This window comes from Lagenorhynchus albirostris, chromosome 12, assembly GCF_949774975.1.
Source record: "Lagenorhynchus albirostris chromosome 12, mLagAlb1.1, whole genome shotgun sequence".
Taxonomy (NCBI): Eukaryota; Metazoa; Chordata; class Mammalia; order Artiodactyla; family Delphinidae; genus Lagenorhynchus; species Lagenorhynchus albirostris.
In genome coordinates this window covers 50,824,887-50,844,044 of record NC_083106.1, presented here as the reverse complement: position 1 = coordinate 50,844,044, position 19,158 = coordinate 50,824,887, and the positions used below count along the sequence as shown (strand labels likewise).

General features: G+C 45.3%; 1 protein-coding gene across 2 annotated transcripts in view; it reads left to right on the top strand.

Annotated features, from left to right (window-relative positions):
- SOBP (sine oculis binding protein homolog) overlaps window positions 1-16,112 on the top strand; it is a 159,536-nt gene extending 143,424 nt beyond the window's left edge. For both annotated transcript variants that reach the window (XM_060167915.1, XM_060167914.1), the window contains one exon: window positions 14,818-16,112. The gene's annotated coding sequence lies outside the window, so the exon portion shown is untranslated. The remainder of the gene's footprint in view (window positions 1-14,817) is intronic.
- Window positions 16,113-19,158: the final 3,046 nt, after the last annotated feature.

The following is a 19,158-nucleotide window of genomic DNA, read 5'->3' as shown; positions in this document are numbered from 1 at the left end:
CACTCCCATTCTCTGACCCTTCCTGATTTTCTGTGCACACGTGGTGCTGTTTTTCTTCTATGCCTTCAGAAACCCAGCCTATGCATATGGTTACGGAAACTGGAAATGCATCTGTTCAGTAAAGAACTGCATGGCTTTTGTGCCCTGACAGTGAACACTGTTTGGTGACAAGTTAAAGCCAAAGGGGAAAGCACTAAAGAAACAAAACCAAACCTGGGCTGAGTTGTGGTGGGTGAGGCGCAGGTGAGTGCTTTCTCCTTGTGCTTGTTGGTGACTCATTGTCAGTAACTTTCGTCTGGGTTCTTCATTTTCACTATGCCCACCATTTTCATACTGTATTACTATTTTTAAAAATCATTTAAAATAGATTCAAAGCAGACTGTGTCTTGAAATCAGTAATCCAGGCAGCTACAGTTACCTTCAAAGAAGTCATCATTTTTGCTAGTTCTTGGCAAATCACAGGGTTTTCTTTTTTCCATTTTGAAGTTATTCTGTTCCCAGTTACCTGACTTTATGCATTCTGGTTTGTTGATATGATTACAAATGATTTAAATGAGCAGATATTTTCCTAGATGCAGAACCAATTAAGTTTAGTCGACGATTTTAAAAGGTTGGAAACTTCCTTTTATCTTCAACTTTTAAGATGCTTCTGTAAGCTGAAAAAAAAAATCCCCCCAAATAATAAGGGAAACAATGTATAAACATTTCCCAAACTGTTCTCTCCACAAAGAATTCCATTTATAAATGGAATACTCCTTTCTTTGTCTTTGCCTTTGAGCTTGGGGGATAGCTGTTTGTATTTGTACATTTTCTGAATTTCTACAGTTTACACTTGTTTATGGTACATGGGGGAGTTCAGAGTAACCATTTGCAAATGTTTGAAGATATTCAAAAGAAAATATCCCCCCCTCCTTGATTTTCCAGGGAAATGACATCTTCTCTTTAAGTAAAATAATCAATGGAAAAAATGTGTACCATGAGTAACCCTTTCACCCTCACTTTTTCCATTCCCGAGGAGCAGCAAGACCAAGAACTTCCCACCTTTGTGACTCCCAAATTTCTTACATGTTTTTAAAACCAGAAAGAAAATCCAACAGTCTTGTCCCCGGCCCCCATTCCGAGATGCTCCCCTAGCCTCAACAGCAAGAGTTCCTTCCACTTTCTGTTTTCTCTGGGAGAGCTGAAGAAGGGGGGGCTGTAGCTTTGACTTTTTGGAGTTTAGAGTTTAATTATTAGTCTGGCCACGGAGCCACAATCCCAGAAAGGACTATTTCAAGAAGGGGGCAGGGGACTCGCCTCATTAGGAAAGCCGCAAGGGTGGAGGTGGCAGGTAACTTTTTGCCAGTTTGGTTTCTCCAGCTGAGAAGTTTGAGAGGATTGGCTGCCTGCAAAGTCAAGTCCATGCAGTTGAGATGTGATTGTGGGTGCCGACTACGAAAGCAAGGAAAAGAGGAAAAACTGTGACTGAGAGGAGGAAATCAGTACAAGTAGGGTGTGCTCAGATCTCTGCCAGACTTGAGATTTTTAATGTTCTAATACTTGGTTATTGGAAACGTTCATTGGTGACGTAATCCCTGATGTTCGAGTTCTGCCCGTCTGTCAGGATGCAGATGGCTGCCCAGCTCTAGGTATAGGTTATTCAGAGAGCCAGCAGTGAGGAACGGCCAGGTCTGCGTCATGCGCACGTGTGAGTGGTGAGGACCTGAGAGAGTGCTTGCTGTGATCATTTGAGACTCATAGAGGAGAATTTTCTGGATGAACAGTGTCAAGGTTGGCCTTAGACACATCTCGTTCAGTGTTGCCAGGTCTCTTTTAACCTTTAGGAGAAGGGGGTTGAAGGAGGGTTTTAATGTGCAGGCACCTGGCTTTAGATATTATTTCAATCAGATTATGATGGGATAGGAAATGACATATGTGACCGGGTATTTAGTTCTTTCAGATGTAGCCATAGCCTTCCATCTTCAGCAGGGCTGGGGCTAGGGTGAGGGAAGAGAAGTGCTTAGTGCGCGAGCTTTAGCGACGATCCTCAGGGTCAGGCAGTGCAGCGCGAGTCCTGGCCCTGATCTACAGACCTCCCGATCTGTGTGTCAGCTCCCCGGAGCTGGTCTCCATAGACTTGTCCATGCATAGCCTTCAGCTATTCCCTCTGGAATTTTGTGGAAAGCTTTATGTGCTTGTGCACGGAGGTGTTTTCTTGGGAGGAGCAGTCCATAGATTTTGGCTACAGGAAAAGTATGCCTGACATCTCTGAAAGATTATTTTATATTATCACCAAGCAATACCTGAGCAGAAATTTTTCTTGTTACTCTGAGGAAGCTGAATTAATTGTAAGTTTCCCTTAAAACTTGGAATTTATTTTTAACAATTTTTGCTGTGGACCCTTGCCCCAATAAGATTGCCTTAGTGACAAAATGCAAAGGGTGATAGACTTTTCTTTAAGTTACTATAACTTGTGAGTGCCTGTGGGAAAGAAGAAAGGGGAAGCAAGGAAAGAAACAAGCTAGACACTTCCCCAGCACTTGGACTTCCAAAGTTTGTTCTGTATAGGCAGATGCTGTCCTTCAGTGGAAACCCTTCTACCCTGCTGTTGAGGCCAAGGGAGGAGAATGGCTTGAGTCGGAGAAGTGGACAGATCAGTAAACACCAGGGCATTGGCATGGCCGTGTCTTGGAGCGCTACCAAGCCCCCTAGCTCCCTAGCATGCTTCTTCACCTGGAGAGGGTGTGCTTGGAAAGGTGAAAGCATTCAACCAGCTACTAACAAGCCATTGCCCAGAAGGGCACTAGAAATAAGTTCCCTGTCTGGTTTCCAATGAATCACTCCCTTGCTGGCTCGAGCGACTTCCTGGGCATCCTGGTTCAATCATTTACACCTACCTTCATGCAGACAAGCATCACAGAGGGGCAGAGGTGTTTGAGGACCAAAATCCACTGCAGCCTGGAGCACTTACCTCATGTAGTAGAACACCATCCACCACCAACACTCTGCCTTTTCCAGACTCTCTTGTTGAAGAGATTGTGTCAAAGGGACAGAGGGTGGCCATTCTGTTTTCCTTCACCCTATGCCACCCAGAATTATTTTGTGTCCTTCAGTTGCTGGTTTAAATATACATGGCTGCTTGTTAAGGCAATGCATTCTGCATGTGTAAACTTTTTTTTTTTTACAAATGCCTCAAAAACATAAAAGGAATTCATTTCAGAGAAACAAATAAATTAGTTTAAAAGATAAACAATTTAGCACTGGCATCATCTAACAGGGTCCCATTCTCAAGGAAAAGGAGTAAATGCCATCTCAGATGCCAGCTTGCAATACTAACCACGGAGAGCTCTTCTCTAGATTTACGGATTTCCACAGCATTCTGCTTGAGAAAAAAGTAGGGTGGGGTCAGGATTGAGAATGTGCAGCCATCAGCAAGGAGGGGAAACGCACACACACAAATTATTTCAAGGGGGTCATTTAAAAGATTCTAGTGAAAATGACCGGAGCAAAAGCAAAGGACAATGAGAACAAAACTTTTAAAGCATCTTTTGTGCTTTAGAAAGCTCCTGAGTGGGGCTTCCCTGGTGGCGCAGTGGTTGAGAGTCCGCCTGCCGATGCAGGGGACATGGGTTCGTGCCCCGGTCCGGGAAGATCCCACATGCCGCGGAGCGGCTACTGCCTGTGAGCCATGGCCGCTGAGCCTGCGCGTCCGGAGCCTGTGCTCCGCAACGGGAGAGGCCACAACAGTGAGAGGCGCGCCTACCGCAAAAAAAAAAAAAGCTCCTGAGTCTACTAAACATTCTTAAATTGACACCATTCAAGTAGCTCCTGATATCCCTTAACTCTGAGCTCCTAGGACTGAGCTGTGGCCATAAGCAACAACATGCTTGTGCAATTTTACCAAACACACAAGTCTGAATAGAGAGAAGGGAACACGAGAGCAGAACTGCCTTTCCACGTGGGTGTGGGGTCAGGACTGGGTCAATCAAAGCTGTCCGGCACTCCCCGGCCTCATTCCATCCAGACAGTTGGCTGCAACGCTGGCTGTCTCATCAGTTCCCCCTTTGAACCTCTGCTTTGTTGTCTTTCTTCGATAGCAAGCTGTGTTTTGTTTTGGGTAAAAAGGGAAGTAAGAATGCGACAGAAGAACAGAAGGGAGAAACATACATTATGGACCCGTTGGATATGAAACATTGACCTAATGTCCAAAAAATGCAATTAAAAAGCATATCTCTCCCTCATTTGCATGGCTTATTTCCCCAGACATGTTTTTGGTATTGAAAATGAATGGTATTCCCATATAACATGTGTCTCAATTTGTAATGATATCCTCCTTGCAGCTGGCTTCGTTCTCCAACTGTTTCTAAGATGTTACTGTCTTAAATTTGAGCCAACCTACAATAACAAATTATCTAGAAGCAAAGTGGCTAAGTTGCATTTGGTGAGAGAAGGGGAAACCCTATATTTCATCCTTCAACTCTTGTTTTGGAAATTCAGACCGTAGCATGATCTTTTTCTAAGGAAATCTATACACGCACACTTTAAAAATTGTGCCTATTGGGTGTTGTGAGAACAAAAATGATCAGGTTTAAGTTTCTCTGCAAAGTTCTGCATCCCATCAACAAGCCCTTTTGATATTTTAAACCCGTATTTAGAGTAATTTCAAGATATTTGGAGCACATGTGGTTAACTGTAAAACTTTGTCATTATGATTTGTTAGATGCTTATACTTTAAATATTTATAAGCCATTTTTAAGTACTTTATCCAAAAGCTTTCTCCCACTAGAATACTACAATTGAGTGGTATCTGGGCATCATCTGAGCATCTAGTAGATACAGGGTGAAGTCACTGCAGCACGCATGCACGTTCTTCCTGCTTTTCTGGTTTTAATTCAAATGTCGTTTTTAGTAGATTCAGCTTATTTTTTAAATGTATAAGAAGTCATAAACAGGATTGGTTGTCTGTGATTTTTTAAAGAATTACCAAGTCCCCCAAAGGTAAAATGTTCAACTTGAATCATGTTGATTCCTACCTCTTTTTCTTATCCTAAGAGTAATTAGTAAAACTTTCCACTAGAGTGTTGGATCTGTGTCCAGAGGAACTTAAAGTGTTGTATTGTTCCTCCAAAATGTCTTAGAGGCAGTTTATTGGTGGTTAGATTGAATTCTTCACCATTCACCCTCAGCCATCTTGGAAACTGAGACATAAGATCCCATCTTTATCATAAGTAGCCTGTTCGAGCACTTAATATGAAAAAGAGGAGAGCGAAAAAAACCTTTTTCCAAGTCAGAATCCATTTAAGCTTCAGAGGTTATAAATTTCAAACTGACCACAGGCCTCTGGGGCTCACACTCTTTATGGCTGGCAAAATACAACTTTCTGGCAAGAACGAGGAAAAGAAGGCTTAAAAGGGCTCATAAACTTGCTTGGACATCTAATAGCTCTTACCAAACAGCATTTTCATGAGTTAAGTGTAAATGAGTCAGAAACATATAGATTGAATTTCTTTTAAAATACACATGGGTTTAAAAATTAAGGCCAAAGTGCTTGGCAAAATAAGTTTTGGTTTTAGCCAAACCCCAAATGTTTGAAAAAAAATAGTTTTACAATTTGCCAAACCAAAAATATATCCAGGTCCCTCCATTCCTCTCATTTAATACGGTGACATTGTAAACATGGGACTGAAGGTCTATTTTCATATCCACCAAGGTCTGAGCAACTTGAATCCCAAATACTAGTTGAAAAACTATGAAAAATTTTTTGTGGAAAAACCTTATGACCTTGCAAATGAAGCTGAGTGGTCACTTGTTCAGGGTTCTGATTTTGATAGCACCTCCCACTGTCTGATCCTCCGATCAACTTGTTCTGTGTCTCAGCTGTGTGTGTGTGTGTGTGTGTGTGTGTGTGTGTGTGTGTGTGATGCACAGGGATAGTAACTTTTAAAAAAAATCTTATATTTAGAATGGTTTAATTTATACTTAATTAATATATTACAACCCATGAAAGTTAATAAACTCTTAATCATATCCGAACAGAGGGAGGCAGTCCCCTTTCACTCATTTATGGTTCAAAGATAGTCTTCATTTATTTCCCTAGAGGGGAAAACACATCCATTTTCAACTAACTGTATTGAATACTGACTCCATGCAGGGACACTGTTATTAAGAGATGGAAGGAAGAAGGAAAGGAAGGAAGGAAGAAGGGAGGGAGGGAGGGAAAAGAAAAAAAAAGTGGGAGAGGCAGTGGCAGGAGTCTTATTAGACTTGTTTTGAGGAGCTAATAACCTGAGTGAGGCAAGAAATAACCAAGGCCACTATTACAAGCATTATGCAGGACCTGCAAACAGATATGACACTGTAGACAGGGGGCTTTGGTGAGGGCTTTGGTGTGAATGGGGGCAGTTCACACATTGTTGTAACTGATTACCTAGCTTGTGGCTGGCAGGATGGGCACATGAGTATTTATTGAGTGAATGAACGAGAAGAGTGTCAGGAGAGGTCTAGTTAATGGAGTTACCAGGTTAGGGTTCCATACAGCAGGTGAGTTTGGAGTTAGGTTCTAAAACTGGGGAGGGCCTTGAACTTGCAGTCGGGAGTGGAGGAATAAAAGAGGCAGTAGGATGGCAAGAGCCACAGGTGCGGAGAAGAGGAAGTCGCGTGAGGGATGACCTTGCCCTTCGCTCGGCTGGAGTGAAGGGCTCGGCTGCAGTCGGAGAGGGGGTGGAGGCTGGAGGAGAGCAGGTGGGCAGTGGAGCGGGAGGTTGTAGCACTTGTACTCTGTACGTTAGGCAATGTCACCACGACCTCGAGCAGAGGAGTGACAGGAGGAAATCTGTGTTTGAGGAAAATTACTTCAGCAGCTGTTTGTGCACTGAAAAGGAAGCAAGAGAAAGACTAGCATCGCTGAGCTGATCACTGAATTCTGATGACAGGCTTGTTACCAGCAGTGGATTCTAAACACTGCGGGATGTTATCGCTGCAGTGTGAGCCGCAAGAGCTGCCACATCTATGTTTTACGCGTGTAAAGCCATTGTGGCAATGCAAGGGGAGGATGAGCTCTCTTCTTTGTGCCCAGAGCAGACCTAAGAGGTTTCATAGCACACAGTGGAAGGAAACCTCACAACATTCCAAAGTTCAGTCAAGGGGGATGCTGGCCGGGCCCCAGGTTGCCGTGGAAATAGGGGCTCCACCCTTCTGACTGCCCAGCTGCTCTGAGCCTTAGGCCAGTGGGGCAGGGCGTGGTGCAGGCCGTCGGTTGCCCAATGGGTGCACAAGGCAGGCAGCGGCTCTCCTAGCAGAGGACTTCCCTGAGGATGGACGTGGAGCCTGGACGGTGGCCCTAGTGATGCCCAAAGCTCGGTCCCTGGAATGAAGAGCAGCCACAAGGCTTGCGTGGCTTTGCTCAACCTCAGACACCTTCACAGAAGCTGAATCAGATCCTCCCAGGGCTGGCAGGCACGTTTAAAGTGGTGTGGCAACTTTTGGAAATGTCCTTTTATCTTTTGTAACTTCCCAGGTCGTACATCTTCTGAAGCTTCCACATGTGGTGACAGTGGGCTCCTGGTAGTGAAGGAAGGCAGCGGTGTGGTTTAGTGGATACAGACTTCTGCTTTGGGGTCGGGCCAGCCTGGGTTCAAATCCCAGGAGAGCCAATTAGTAAGCGAAGGAGGAAGCGACTTTACCTCCCCAAGCCTCAGTCTGGAGGTCATAACACTGCTGGGAGGAGCAGATAAGAAAACATAGGTAGAGGTGCCCAGGAAATGGAGTTACTGTCCTATTAGGCTACAATGCCTGGGAGAGGAGTCCAGGGCTGGAGTGAGGTCTGCTTGGATCTGAAAACCAGCTGTGAGTTTGGACCAGTTTTATAACCTCTTTATGCCTACCTTTTCTCATTTAATAATTGTAATGGCTAATGTTTATTGAGCACTCTCTATATGTAAGCAGTGTTCCAGATGTTACATGCCCACAACAACCCTCTGGGCTACCATTATTAAACCCATTTTATAGATGAAGAAACTGAGGCACAGAGTGGTTGCATATCCTACCCAGAGTCACTGGCCAGTAAATGGCAGTGCTGGGATCTGACTGGCAGCCTGGCTCAGAATCTTCCTGCAGAACCACCGAACATGTCTTATATACAAAAGAAATGAAGATAATAACCCATACTTCATAGCGTTATCAGGCTCCAGTGTAAATAACAGAAGGAAAATGCCCACCTGGCATATATATACTAGGTGCTCATTATAAGAATTGTAATGGTAGCCCCTGCAGCCCAGAACGTCTTCCCTCAACGTGTAATGGGAGGTAACGAAACATTTCGATGCTGTCAACCTCGGAGGTTAGGGAAATGATTCCAGAAATTCTCCTAAGATGTCTGGTTCCACTTTTATAAGTAGGGACTGGGACAAACAGAGTAAACGCTCAAGGTCACAGAGTGGCGCAGCCAGGATTAGAACCTGAGTCCTCATCTGCCTTTCCCCTCAGTGGGACACGGGATACGACCAGAGCTGCTTGAGTTACACGCCCTGTGCCAAGGACCAGAGTCATACGTTTGCTACCCACGGCATCACTGCCTCACACCGGGCAGCTGATTTCAGAGAGGAAATAGGTTGTACCTGAACATCTGGGGTGGAAGGGTGGAAGGGTTGCAGAAAAGCAATTATTAAGCACACGCTCCATCTCCTTGGCTGTTAGAGGGGGGTAGCAGGGAATCAGCATGCTTGCTCTAATTTTTTACACGAAGTTTCCGTGAAAGGAAGCCCTTCTCTCTCTCTCTCTCTTTCTCCCTCTCTCTTTCTGCTAAAAGGCTGGTTGTAAAGTGTCAGACCTCTTTTCCAGACCTAGCCTAAAATCTTAAAGTCTGTTGATCCATAGACAATAGCTACTTGCCATGTAAAGCTGCTCTTTTCTCTAGGTTCTTTTTTTTCTTTTCTTTTCTTTCCTTTTTTTTTTTTTTTAACTTAGACTGCCTGTGTTCAGATTATATAAATAAATAACAGACTCAATCTTAGTACAATAAACATCTACTTTTGTGTCCAAGGCAGAATTTTTGGAAGGCACAAGAACCGGCATCAGCTAGTTTGTGTATTGGATAGGACTTGAATGAAAATGCAATTATTATTTCTTAGCAAATAGTTTCTCGGAGTTTTGTCTCTAAGGCCCCTGCCAACTTTGACATTGTGACCCCTGCTTGTCAGGGTGAGGAAGGGGAGAGGTGAAACCTGGGCTAGGGGATAGCACTCCGAGGCGAGCATGGACTTTGAGGTTGTAGGAGCTGGACTTCAATCCAGCTTGGCCCCTTTCTAGCTGGTGACCTTGAGCAAGTAAGTTTCTTAACCTTCTTGGGAAAGTTTCCTCATCTGTAAAATGGAGACAGTAATAAATACTTCGTAGCATTGTTGTGTCAATGAAATAAGTATATAAAATATATTTGTTTTTAAGTGAAATAAATATATAAAAGTGCCTAGCGCAGTATTTGACATTAAGTGCTCAGTAAATGTAACTTTCTTTGAAAACACTGCAGCTTTCCCAAACCATAATAGGAAGTGCTTGGTCTTGAAATCCAGGCGGCATAGGGCTTGAGGCTCTTATTCAAAATTTCTTGTAAAACATTAGCTATATCATGTAATTCTTCATTTTATTTTTCTCTTTCACGAATGCATGCAGCCACTTGCTCCAGTGCATTTGTAAAAATGTGTGCAGTTAGTCATGAATCCCTGCCTGCTTTTAGAAAAGGACCAGAGACAGGGTAATTTGTTTAGCTTAAACTCCCAGGTTTTAAAAAAAGATTTGCAGTGGCTAAAGAGATCCGTTGTCCAGGGTGAAGATAAAGGCTTTTGCAAGTGCACAAGAGGGGGTTCTGTGGCTCAGGGTTCTTTGTCCCCCCAAGATCTTGTAGAGGTCAGCAAGATAGCACTGGCCACTCATATGAATAAACAGGTCTGTCTGCCCATTTAACTCCTAGAACCAGCTAAGCAAAGAAAACCGAAATTTAAATTTGTAAAACAAAAAATTAAAGATGGAGTTATCTCAGCAGGGGGTCTTGTATGGGTGGGATTTTTATTGATTAAAGAGTAAAATAAGAGATATTGCTAAAGGGGAAAATTATAAAAAAGAAAAGCAAGGCCTCATGTTTGGTTTAATTTTCTTTCTTTTAAATAATTTGAGCCTTAGCTTATCAGAGCCAGGCCGTGGGCAGCTCAGTGGTGCTGGAGCTCACCCTTGGCCCTACTCCCCTCTCCTCACCATGGGTTATTTCCCATAGCAATCGTGCTAGAGAAGCGATGTTTTTAAATTACGTTCATCAATTAGCAAGCTATAAGAAAAGAGATACCATCCACTTCGTAAATGAAAACGGTTTCCAACTTGGTAAAAGCCATTTCAGAACTCTTCATGAAGCGATGGTCGATGGAGGAGAGAGGGAGCCATTTTTTGGCAAAACCTCAGCAAGCCGTAGCCCTTTCTGGGATGGGCTTGGTGCAGAGACCACTGTCTGGCATCACACCCAGCCTTATCAGCTGGTGCAGGCGGCTCTGTTCATTGACCACGGGGTTCTACCCTTGTGAGCGTCCCAGAATAGCTGTGGCTACCTGAGAGCAATCCAGTCCTCAGGGACTCATTATTGTCCCAGATAAACAGCGTGGCCGAAGCCAGCACGTAATAGCTGTATTTAACCGTGATAAGTGATGGGCCGATGTGCCCGAGTGGCATCACGGGCAGGGCTGGGGTAACTGGACAAAGGCAAGCCGGCCTGGCAGCGGGCATCTCTTGTACATTATAGGGTTGATGCCACGGGATTTTGGACTCTGGGGAATAAATATGATGGACCTGGAGAGCTTGCCTTCTAGACAGGTAAGACAGGACAGACCTACTAGATTTTGATTATGCTAATGACAGAGGTATTTGAGGAAGCAAAGAAGAATAAAAGTTCAGAAAACAGATTAGATTAGTGGAGGCAGGCTGCCTGGTGGAGGTGAAATCTTGTGCCATGGAGGGACTATGATGGGATGTAGAATAAGACAGACAGTTTCTTTGGATACACATTTACTTTTGGGAGTGGTTGCCTGGAAATTATAAAATTTCCTTTTAAATGCAACCTGCATACATCTTAGGCTGTAAAGGTCAAAGCAGAAAAGGTGAGGATGATGGTATGTTGACAGTATCAACACTGAAAGAAGTTATTAGTACTCAGGCCTATTTTTGTTCTCTGTGACACTCTGACAACGCTTATGTGATAAAGGAGAAGTAACTCAGTCACATTCTTAGCAATGCTTTCCTGATGGAAAGGGAAATTGCCGGTGGTCAGAGGCTTGTTCAGGGCACTTGGTGTGCAGCTGAGTCCATGAGGGAGAGACTTTATTCTTCTGGCCAGAAGGGGCAGCTGGGCCTGGAGTTCTGCAGACGCTGACCGTACATGCCTGCTGGAGACCACGCACTGTGGAGCTGGTCTTCATACACGGTGCAGCGTGGTCCACGGGATGGGATGTGTGTGTGTGTGTGTGTGTGTGTGTGTGTGTGTGTGTGTGAGATGTTCCGCATGGCAGGGCCCTGGGTTGTCCTGCCTTCAGACAAACCCCAATTCAGAGGAAAACCCGAATGTGAGGCACAGGTAGAACCACTTCCCCAGAACCCCCTGCATTAAGGGACACTCCAGAAATCTCTGCCAGAGGTGAGAGTGTGTGTATGTGATTAATAGAAAGAAGGAGACTCTTTCTGAAACTTGGGACTTCAGGATAGAGAAATGAATAGTCTTTCTTATACATGGATAACTGTGTACCACCATACCTGATGATGGCTTTGGTCCAAAGATCCTACAATCCCAGAATATGAGAAATGGAAGATGTAATAGAAAATCTCACCCATGCCTTCATTTCACAGAGGAAGAATCCAGGCTTGGGGAGGTTAAGGAATAGGTCCAAGGTCACACGGCTACATAGGGTTCATGCTGTAACCTGCGTCTCTGTCTCACATATTGTAGAAATTTCCCCTTTACTCAGACCAAGAAATTTAGACAGAGAGGACCGACTGTTCTAGAAGACACCTCTGCTTAGCAGGGGCTGAGTCGGAACGGACTTGGGCTCTGGAACTTCCTGCCGTGATCACTTTCTAAAACTCCAAGGTCCCCCACTTTTGAGTTTCACACCTTGCAAACAAATAACTGTCAGGAAAGTGATGCCCAAGCTTGGTTCTTCATTTTCATTGATTCCTGTGTCGCCAACATGGGGGCTGCCCTGAACCAGCCAGAGTCAGGAGGGCAGAGGAGGGGGCCTTCAGTTTACCCCCTCCTCAAACGTTATCCGCCGAGAGGGACTTGCACTGCCACCATCTGGCCTGGGGGGGTGTCCCAGACAGGGCAAGTGTGCGGTGAGAGGGAAGGAAGCGGCACAGATCCTCCCTTTGCCATTCTCTTGAAATAAGCTTGGCGTGAGGAGGCTTTCCAGGCAGCAGGAGTGGGGCTGCAAACAATAGAGTGCGGTGCAGCTGTACCCGGTAGAACTTTGGGGGAAAACACATATTATTTACCAGACAATAATAGATACCAGAGAATGATAATGATTATTAGAGCGTTTGAGATGGCAAACGCTGTAGTTAAGGTTCCAGAATGGCTCTCATTATAATCCCGTTTTCCTAGTCCCTTATGAAAGCCTTGAGATTTTCTCTAAGTAGGCTGATGCTGTCCATGTTGGCCTTTGTCCAAAGGCGATTTCAATGTAAGGAAACTTATTTGAGAAATAGTCCTCTTTGGGGGGGTTCATGATTACATTAAAGAAACAATTTACACCCTTGAAAAAGCAGTCGCAGCGTTCCTGAGTGAGTAATTCAAAATGGTGGCGTTTCTCAGTCACTGGAAGAAACCGTTCAACACCGTTTCTTTTCCTTTTCCTTTTTTAAAGAAGGATTCAGAGCTCCTCTCTGACTACAAGATTTGGTCACTCTTAGTCCCAAGCCCAGAGGTAGGGATGGTTTCCCTCCCTCCAAAGCAAGTTCCAGGCTGTGCTTCCTAAACAAAAGTAAATCCTGCCCAGAAGCAGCTACAGTATGTCTCAGGATCCACTTGGGTCCGTTTCCAAGGCCTCTTCCCAATCCTTTGTGACTTCTCATTTGTTGGTGGCTCGTGGTGTTTTTGTTTCTGTACCTCTTCTCACCATTATGTCTTAGAAAGAAAGAAGGAAAGAAAGGAAGAGAGGGAGGGAGGGAGGAAGGAAGGAAGGAAAAAAGAAAGAGAGAGAAAGAGGAAGGAAGGAGAGAAAGAGAGAAAGAAAGAAGAGGAAGAAAAGAAAGAAATTAAAGTGAGCTCTTTATTCTGAGAGAAATAGCCACATTTCCAAATCTGACCATGCCAAATGAAAAGGTTTCCATGACCTTGTAATTCCACTCCCATTGCATATTTGTGGTGTTTTGCATTTTCACTTTGGTTATTTAATATACATATTAAATGCACACAGATCTGGTGATTTAATGTGATTTGGGGAACTCAGGCATTTCCTGTCATGCACATTCAGATTTTCAAACCTTGTTTTTGGCTGATCATTATTATGGTTACCATTAACACCAGTATTTGGATAGCAGGGTTCAAAGCACAAGCTTGGACCTAGTCCTCCCAATGGGCATTTTGACCTCCTCACGCTTGAGCTAAATTCACGCTACAGACACTCTGAACACTCCAGTTCTCTTTGTGGCCTCCATTTCTTCGTCTATAAAATGCGGGAAACTGTGTATATTATCTCTGGGGTCCCTTCAAGTTCTGCATTCTATCACCTGAAATTATTTGTTCACTGGTCTAGGAATAATCTCAACAGTTGTAAAGATGTTTACAAGTCCTCTCCCACCACCTCACGTTAGCCAAATTTTCCCATTCACATATCTGACATCCCCATTTATTGGCAGGAAAAAAAAAAGTACCGTTTTGGGACATGGGGGACAAGAGCTGTTTGATTCTCATTCATTTGACAAATGTGTGTTGAGCTGAATACATTTGTCCCCGAGTGTAGGGATTTGAGCAAAACAGACACAGCCCCAGACCTCAGGGACTGCACAGTTTAGTTGGACGCCTTCTGAATGGCTGCTTCCTGGGGGTGATGGAGTGTCCTTAGGAGGTTTCAAGCCAAGGGACTGGTAGCAAATGAAATAAGCCAGTAAGGATAAGAGAGGCAGAGCCCAACAGTCCTATTAAGACCTTCTGCCCCGGTATCCCAGTCCTATGCTTGGTCTGGATGTGAAGCGATGTGAGCGGCTCACCTTTGTCAGGCAAGACCCCAGAGAGGGGCTCTTCTTCCAGCTCAGTCGCCCCTGTAGGAAAGCTCTGAAGAGTGGTCTCTGTGCCCCAGGAATTTTTCACGTGCTAAAAAGTCCATCTCATGGCCTTCCTCCTTTGCAGCAGACACTAGGGCTGTTACACGGGGTACAGGCTTGAGGTCTGCAACACCAGGGTCCCCCGATGACCTTGCCTGGCTTTGGGATGCCCTTGGGCAACTCCAAAGACCTCCTGCCAGTTAAGCGTGCAGTAACGTGGAGAGTGAATGTTGCTGGGTTGCAAAGGATGCTGCTGCAGTCTTTGGGTGAGGGCGTGGTGCTCCATGCTCATTATGGTCTTCCAAAAAGTGACTCGAGTTTCATTTCCTCACACAAAGCTGGCAGGGCTGATCCTGCGCAGAACCGTGAATGAAAGTTGTGTGGAAATCAGGCTGCGCCGCCCCAGTTCTGGGGCCTTGTTGTAAGTCTGACCTGACAGCTGGAGAGTGTGCTGCTCTGACTCATGCCCGGGTTCTCCCCAGCCTGGGGGGTGGGGGGTAGTTTGGTCTAGTGGATTCTAACAAACCCCTTTTCCTCTTTTTCTAGGAACGCTCACTCACAGGGTACCTTGCATGGAGAGAGGGCGCAGAGCAAACCATGTCTCGCCATCCAGTGACACCAGCTGGTCAGCTCACCACCCCCTCTGGCTAAAACTCAAGCAAATAAAGCCGCTTCCTGTCATTAAGCATCTCAGAGGAAGCAGCCCTCCCTCGGTGGCCTCTAGCCCAGAGAAGCCAGCACGTCTTGGACCCACCAAGAGGGCCCAGCCTTCCTGCTGCCACCATCTCTGCTTCTCCCCAGAGGAACTTAGGGATTTTGCCCCTGGTTTAAAAGAAAAAACAAAAACAAAAACAAAAAAAAAACCGACAAAACACCAACAAGCCACAAGGACCAATGTAGGTATTCTCCCTGCCTCATCTTCAAGGCTCAGAGGGTGAGGCTGGAAGATGATACAGATTTGAAAACAAAAATCATTTTTTAATCTTTTTAAAAACTGCTGTGGTTTTGCTGCTACACGAAGAATTGTGATTTGCATTGTACGGTTTTGGACCTATACTGTTCACGTTTTGACGGCGGAGAGGGATCATACTGGAGTCCCAATGCTTCAGATTCATCTCTGTCCTGCCTAGGATGCACTTTTAAATGAAGAGTTAAAATATTTTATTGGCTAATATACTTTTCTTGTTATTTTTACAAAGGCCACCTTTATCCTTTTTAATGCCATATTTTCAGTGTTACACTTTTATGGCTTTTAATTTTCGATCTGACAGATGTAAGAAGCAGCATGAATAGTTTATACTGTGGTTTTTCAGAGACTGAATGCCAAGAGAACTCGGTAAATGTTTATTCTTCTCAGCTTTCTCCTTAAATTCCCTTAAATAGCGCCCCATTTGGGAACAGAGCAAGAGTGTTGAACTGAAGACCAAAATGCCCTCAAGGTGTAAAATAATCCGAGGGGGAATATTTGCTGGGCGTCACGAAAGACTTGGATGAAATTTCAACCCTGATGGCTTTCGGTGATCCAGGAAGTCAGTGAAGCAATCTCTCTATACGCAGAGCCCTTTCATGATAATTAGAATGGTATGGACAAACCAATGAAAACAGGAGGGAAAGTGAGAAAGCTCGCCCATGATTCTGTTTCACTGTTTGCTTTCTCCTGTCATGGTTAAGAGAAATGTGCAATTCGATCCTCAATCAGTGGGTGGAGGATAACAGGGTAGATTTTCTTGTGTGCACTTGTACAGTTGTAGCTGCGAGTCCAGAAGTCCTCTAGAGCATGTGTACTGGCACTGAGTTGGTGAGACAGTCGTGGAGCATCCCATTCTGATGAGTACAGAAAAAAAAAAAAGAAAAAAGAAGAAAAAAAACAAAAAAAAAAGAAGAAAACTAAAAAAAAAAAAAAATCAAATCACCTTGTGATTCAGTGTATCTGTTTACTAACTCCAATAAAGCAATTGTTCCCTCTGGAGGGGTCCAGGTGCCCCCGCCCACAGGCCGCTGAGCCAGCAGCAGCGGGGCGGTGGGGTGTGGTGGGCAGGCGAGGCCAAGACAGAGTCACGCTGGCCTTGAAGCACCACGGGGCCGTGGATGCGGTGTACATACTGTATTTCTATATCCTCCTTTGTACAGAGTCACTTAACAAGTCAAGCTACTGTTTTACAGGTGCTCCTTATTTATTAGAGCTGTGAGAGCTTGGGGACACACCTGGCGAGCGAGCTCGCTTTTTAAAAATGAAATTGGGGAGCAAGGGAAGGGGGCGGGAGGGAGGGGAAGCTCGCAAGTCTGGGGAGAGATTTATAAAAGTGAACAAAAGGAAAACTTCCAGCAGCCGATTAAACCAACCAACCGACCCTAACACCAAACTTGTCCACGCAGGATGCAGAAGCCCCACCTCTGGGTGCCCCTTTCCCTGCGGGGCCCCCAGCATTTTCCTCTCTCCCTGACCAGTGTCCGATTCATCAAACAAAAATAAATCTCTAAGAAAGAAAAATGCACTTACATGTGCTTATTTTGCTTTTCTCATTATTATGGCTATTGTTGTTATTTTCCTTGTTACAGAAGGTGTTCATTTCTTTCCCCCAGGGAAATTTTTTTTTAAATAAAGCTAGTAAGTTTTAAAAGATGTTGAAATATCAGGGTGATGCTGGCCCTTCCCAACCTGCATCTCTGCAAACAAGAGCCCACCTGGCCTGTTCAAGGGTCTGCTTCCCCACCGTGTCCATTGTTGACAACACACAGTACGTGTGGAGTGGGCTTTTGGGCCTGTAGACTGGGGTGTCCCTTCCCAAGTGCTCTCCAAGTCCTGATGTTTTTCAGCTCCAAGGGTTCTGGTCGAAGGCTCAGGAGGCACCATGCAGCAGAAGCAAACCTCCCCAGTGGACTCTGGTCCCGTTAGTACATCATTTCACTGCAGGTCGGGAGTGCTCCTGTGAACGAGAGGGGTCGATCTGGTTTTGCTTTGGTACCTGAATTAACATCAGAAAGTTTCTAAGATGGAAAGTACATTGATACCTAGTTCTAATCAATGAAGATCTAGCCTAATCTTCTTGTTCTACATGTGAAAAAAACTGAAGCCTAGAAAGGTGAATTGACCTGTCCAGAGTCCACACTGAGTTGGTTTAGCTTGTCAGAAAACAAATGTTCATTAAAATGTTAGGCACTGGGACTTCCCTGGTGGCACAGTGGTTAAGAATCTGCCTGCCAATTTAGAGGACACAGGTTCGAGCCCTGGTCTGGGACCATCCCACATGCAGCAGAGCAACTAAGCCCGTGTGCCACAACTACTGAGCCCGCGTGCCACAACTACTGAAGCCCGCATGCCTAGAGCCCGTGCTCTGAAACAAGAGAAGCCACCGCAACGAGAAGCCTGCGCACCGCAATGAAGACCCAACGCAGCCAGAAAAAACCTAAATAAATATATTTATATATATAAAAAAAACTTAGGCACCATCAGCAATCTTCTCTATATAACCATTCTAGGAGTGGATTCTGGTGACCTGGTTTCTTTCTCTCGTGGAGCCTGAGTGATCTCGGAGGCTCCTGGTGTGGGGTTATGGTTATGACTCCATGGGAACTCCTCAGCCCCAGCCGAGGCCACGCAGGGGCGGGCACCCAGCTGGGGTTGTCTGGTGCAAAGTCTCTGATAGCGTTATTCAGCTGGACTTGGCCATAGACGCAATCGCCCAGGGTATTGATTTTGCTTTTGTCTGTAGTCCAAGATTGTCCAGCAAACATGTTGACCCTTCAGGAAACAAAAGGTCCCTTTGTTCCAACAAGAAAAGATTCCGTGGCATCTCATCAGACAGCACACCTTTTCCTCTTTCTCTTCCTTCTCTTAATCTCAGTGTTCCCTGAAATACAGAATCCTCTTGGGCTATCAAAACTGTATAGAGAGAAATAGAAATAATAATGTCAATAATTACGAGCACATGCTGAGTACGTGTACATTAGCCTCACTTACTCACGGAAGGTCCTGATATTTCCCCTTTATTGCATGTGAAGAACGGAAAGCCCAGTGAGTTTAGTAATAGCCCGAGATCACGCAGCCAGTGAGTTGCAGAATAGGATTCAAACCCAGGGGGGTTGGTGCCAGAGCCCAGGCTGCACGTCCAATCTGCAGAAAAACTGTTGACATTTTCATGAATTGTCATTTTGTGGCAGTAATTCAGTTCTGTAAGTTGCTGGCAGCTTTGTTCTAAAGTGGCCCTCATTTTAAACTAAGCCAGAGAGTTGAGTGTTCACGGTTACTGCCCTCCACGTCTTACTGGGTGTGTGGATGTGCTGAGGCCACTCTGCTTTCTGAGAAATTAGGCAATGAATTCCCTGTTGGTTATCAAAGCCCCACTGAACACAAGGCCCCATGTGTGATGCTGAGGGGAGACCGGAAACGAACACAGCTCACAGCCCCCGCCCCGGTGGCTTACATGTAACGGGAAGATGGGGCTGTGGAAAAGAAGGACCACTTCTTGGTCTCAGCAGGCTCTCTCTGTAGGTTTCCAGAGTTTATATGAATGCACATGCGGAGCCTGGATTCACGGCTTTGCAAAGCCACCCTCTTTTTGCAGGTGTTCCCTTGACACTGGAAGGGCAACTTGAGCTGCAAGCAGGCCTATAGGTGCCGGCCGGTTCTGCCCACAAGGCACAGCCAAATGTCAGGGCTGGGGCCCGGGGGCGAAGGCACTCGAGACTCACACCTACGCCCTCCCCTCCTTGTCTCCCACAGCTCTTGGTTAAATGGACCGAGACCACTTCTCACAGGGTCTTTCCCACATCATCCGGGCCCCTCGAAGGCGGGCACCGTGGTCTTCCTAATTTTGCATCTTTGAAGAGCTGTTCTCCACTCTTGGAACAGAAAATGCTGGCTGAGTTGAGGTACTTTTCTCCTAC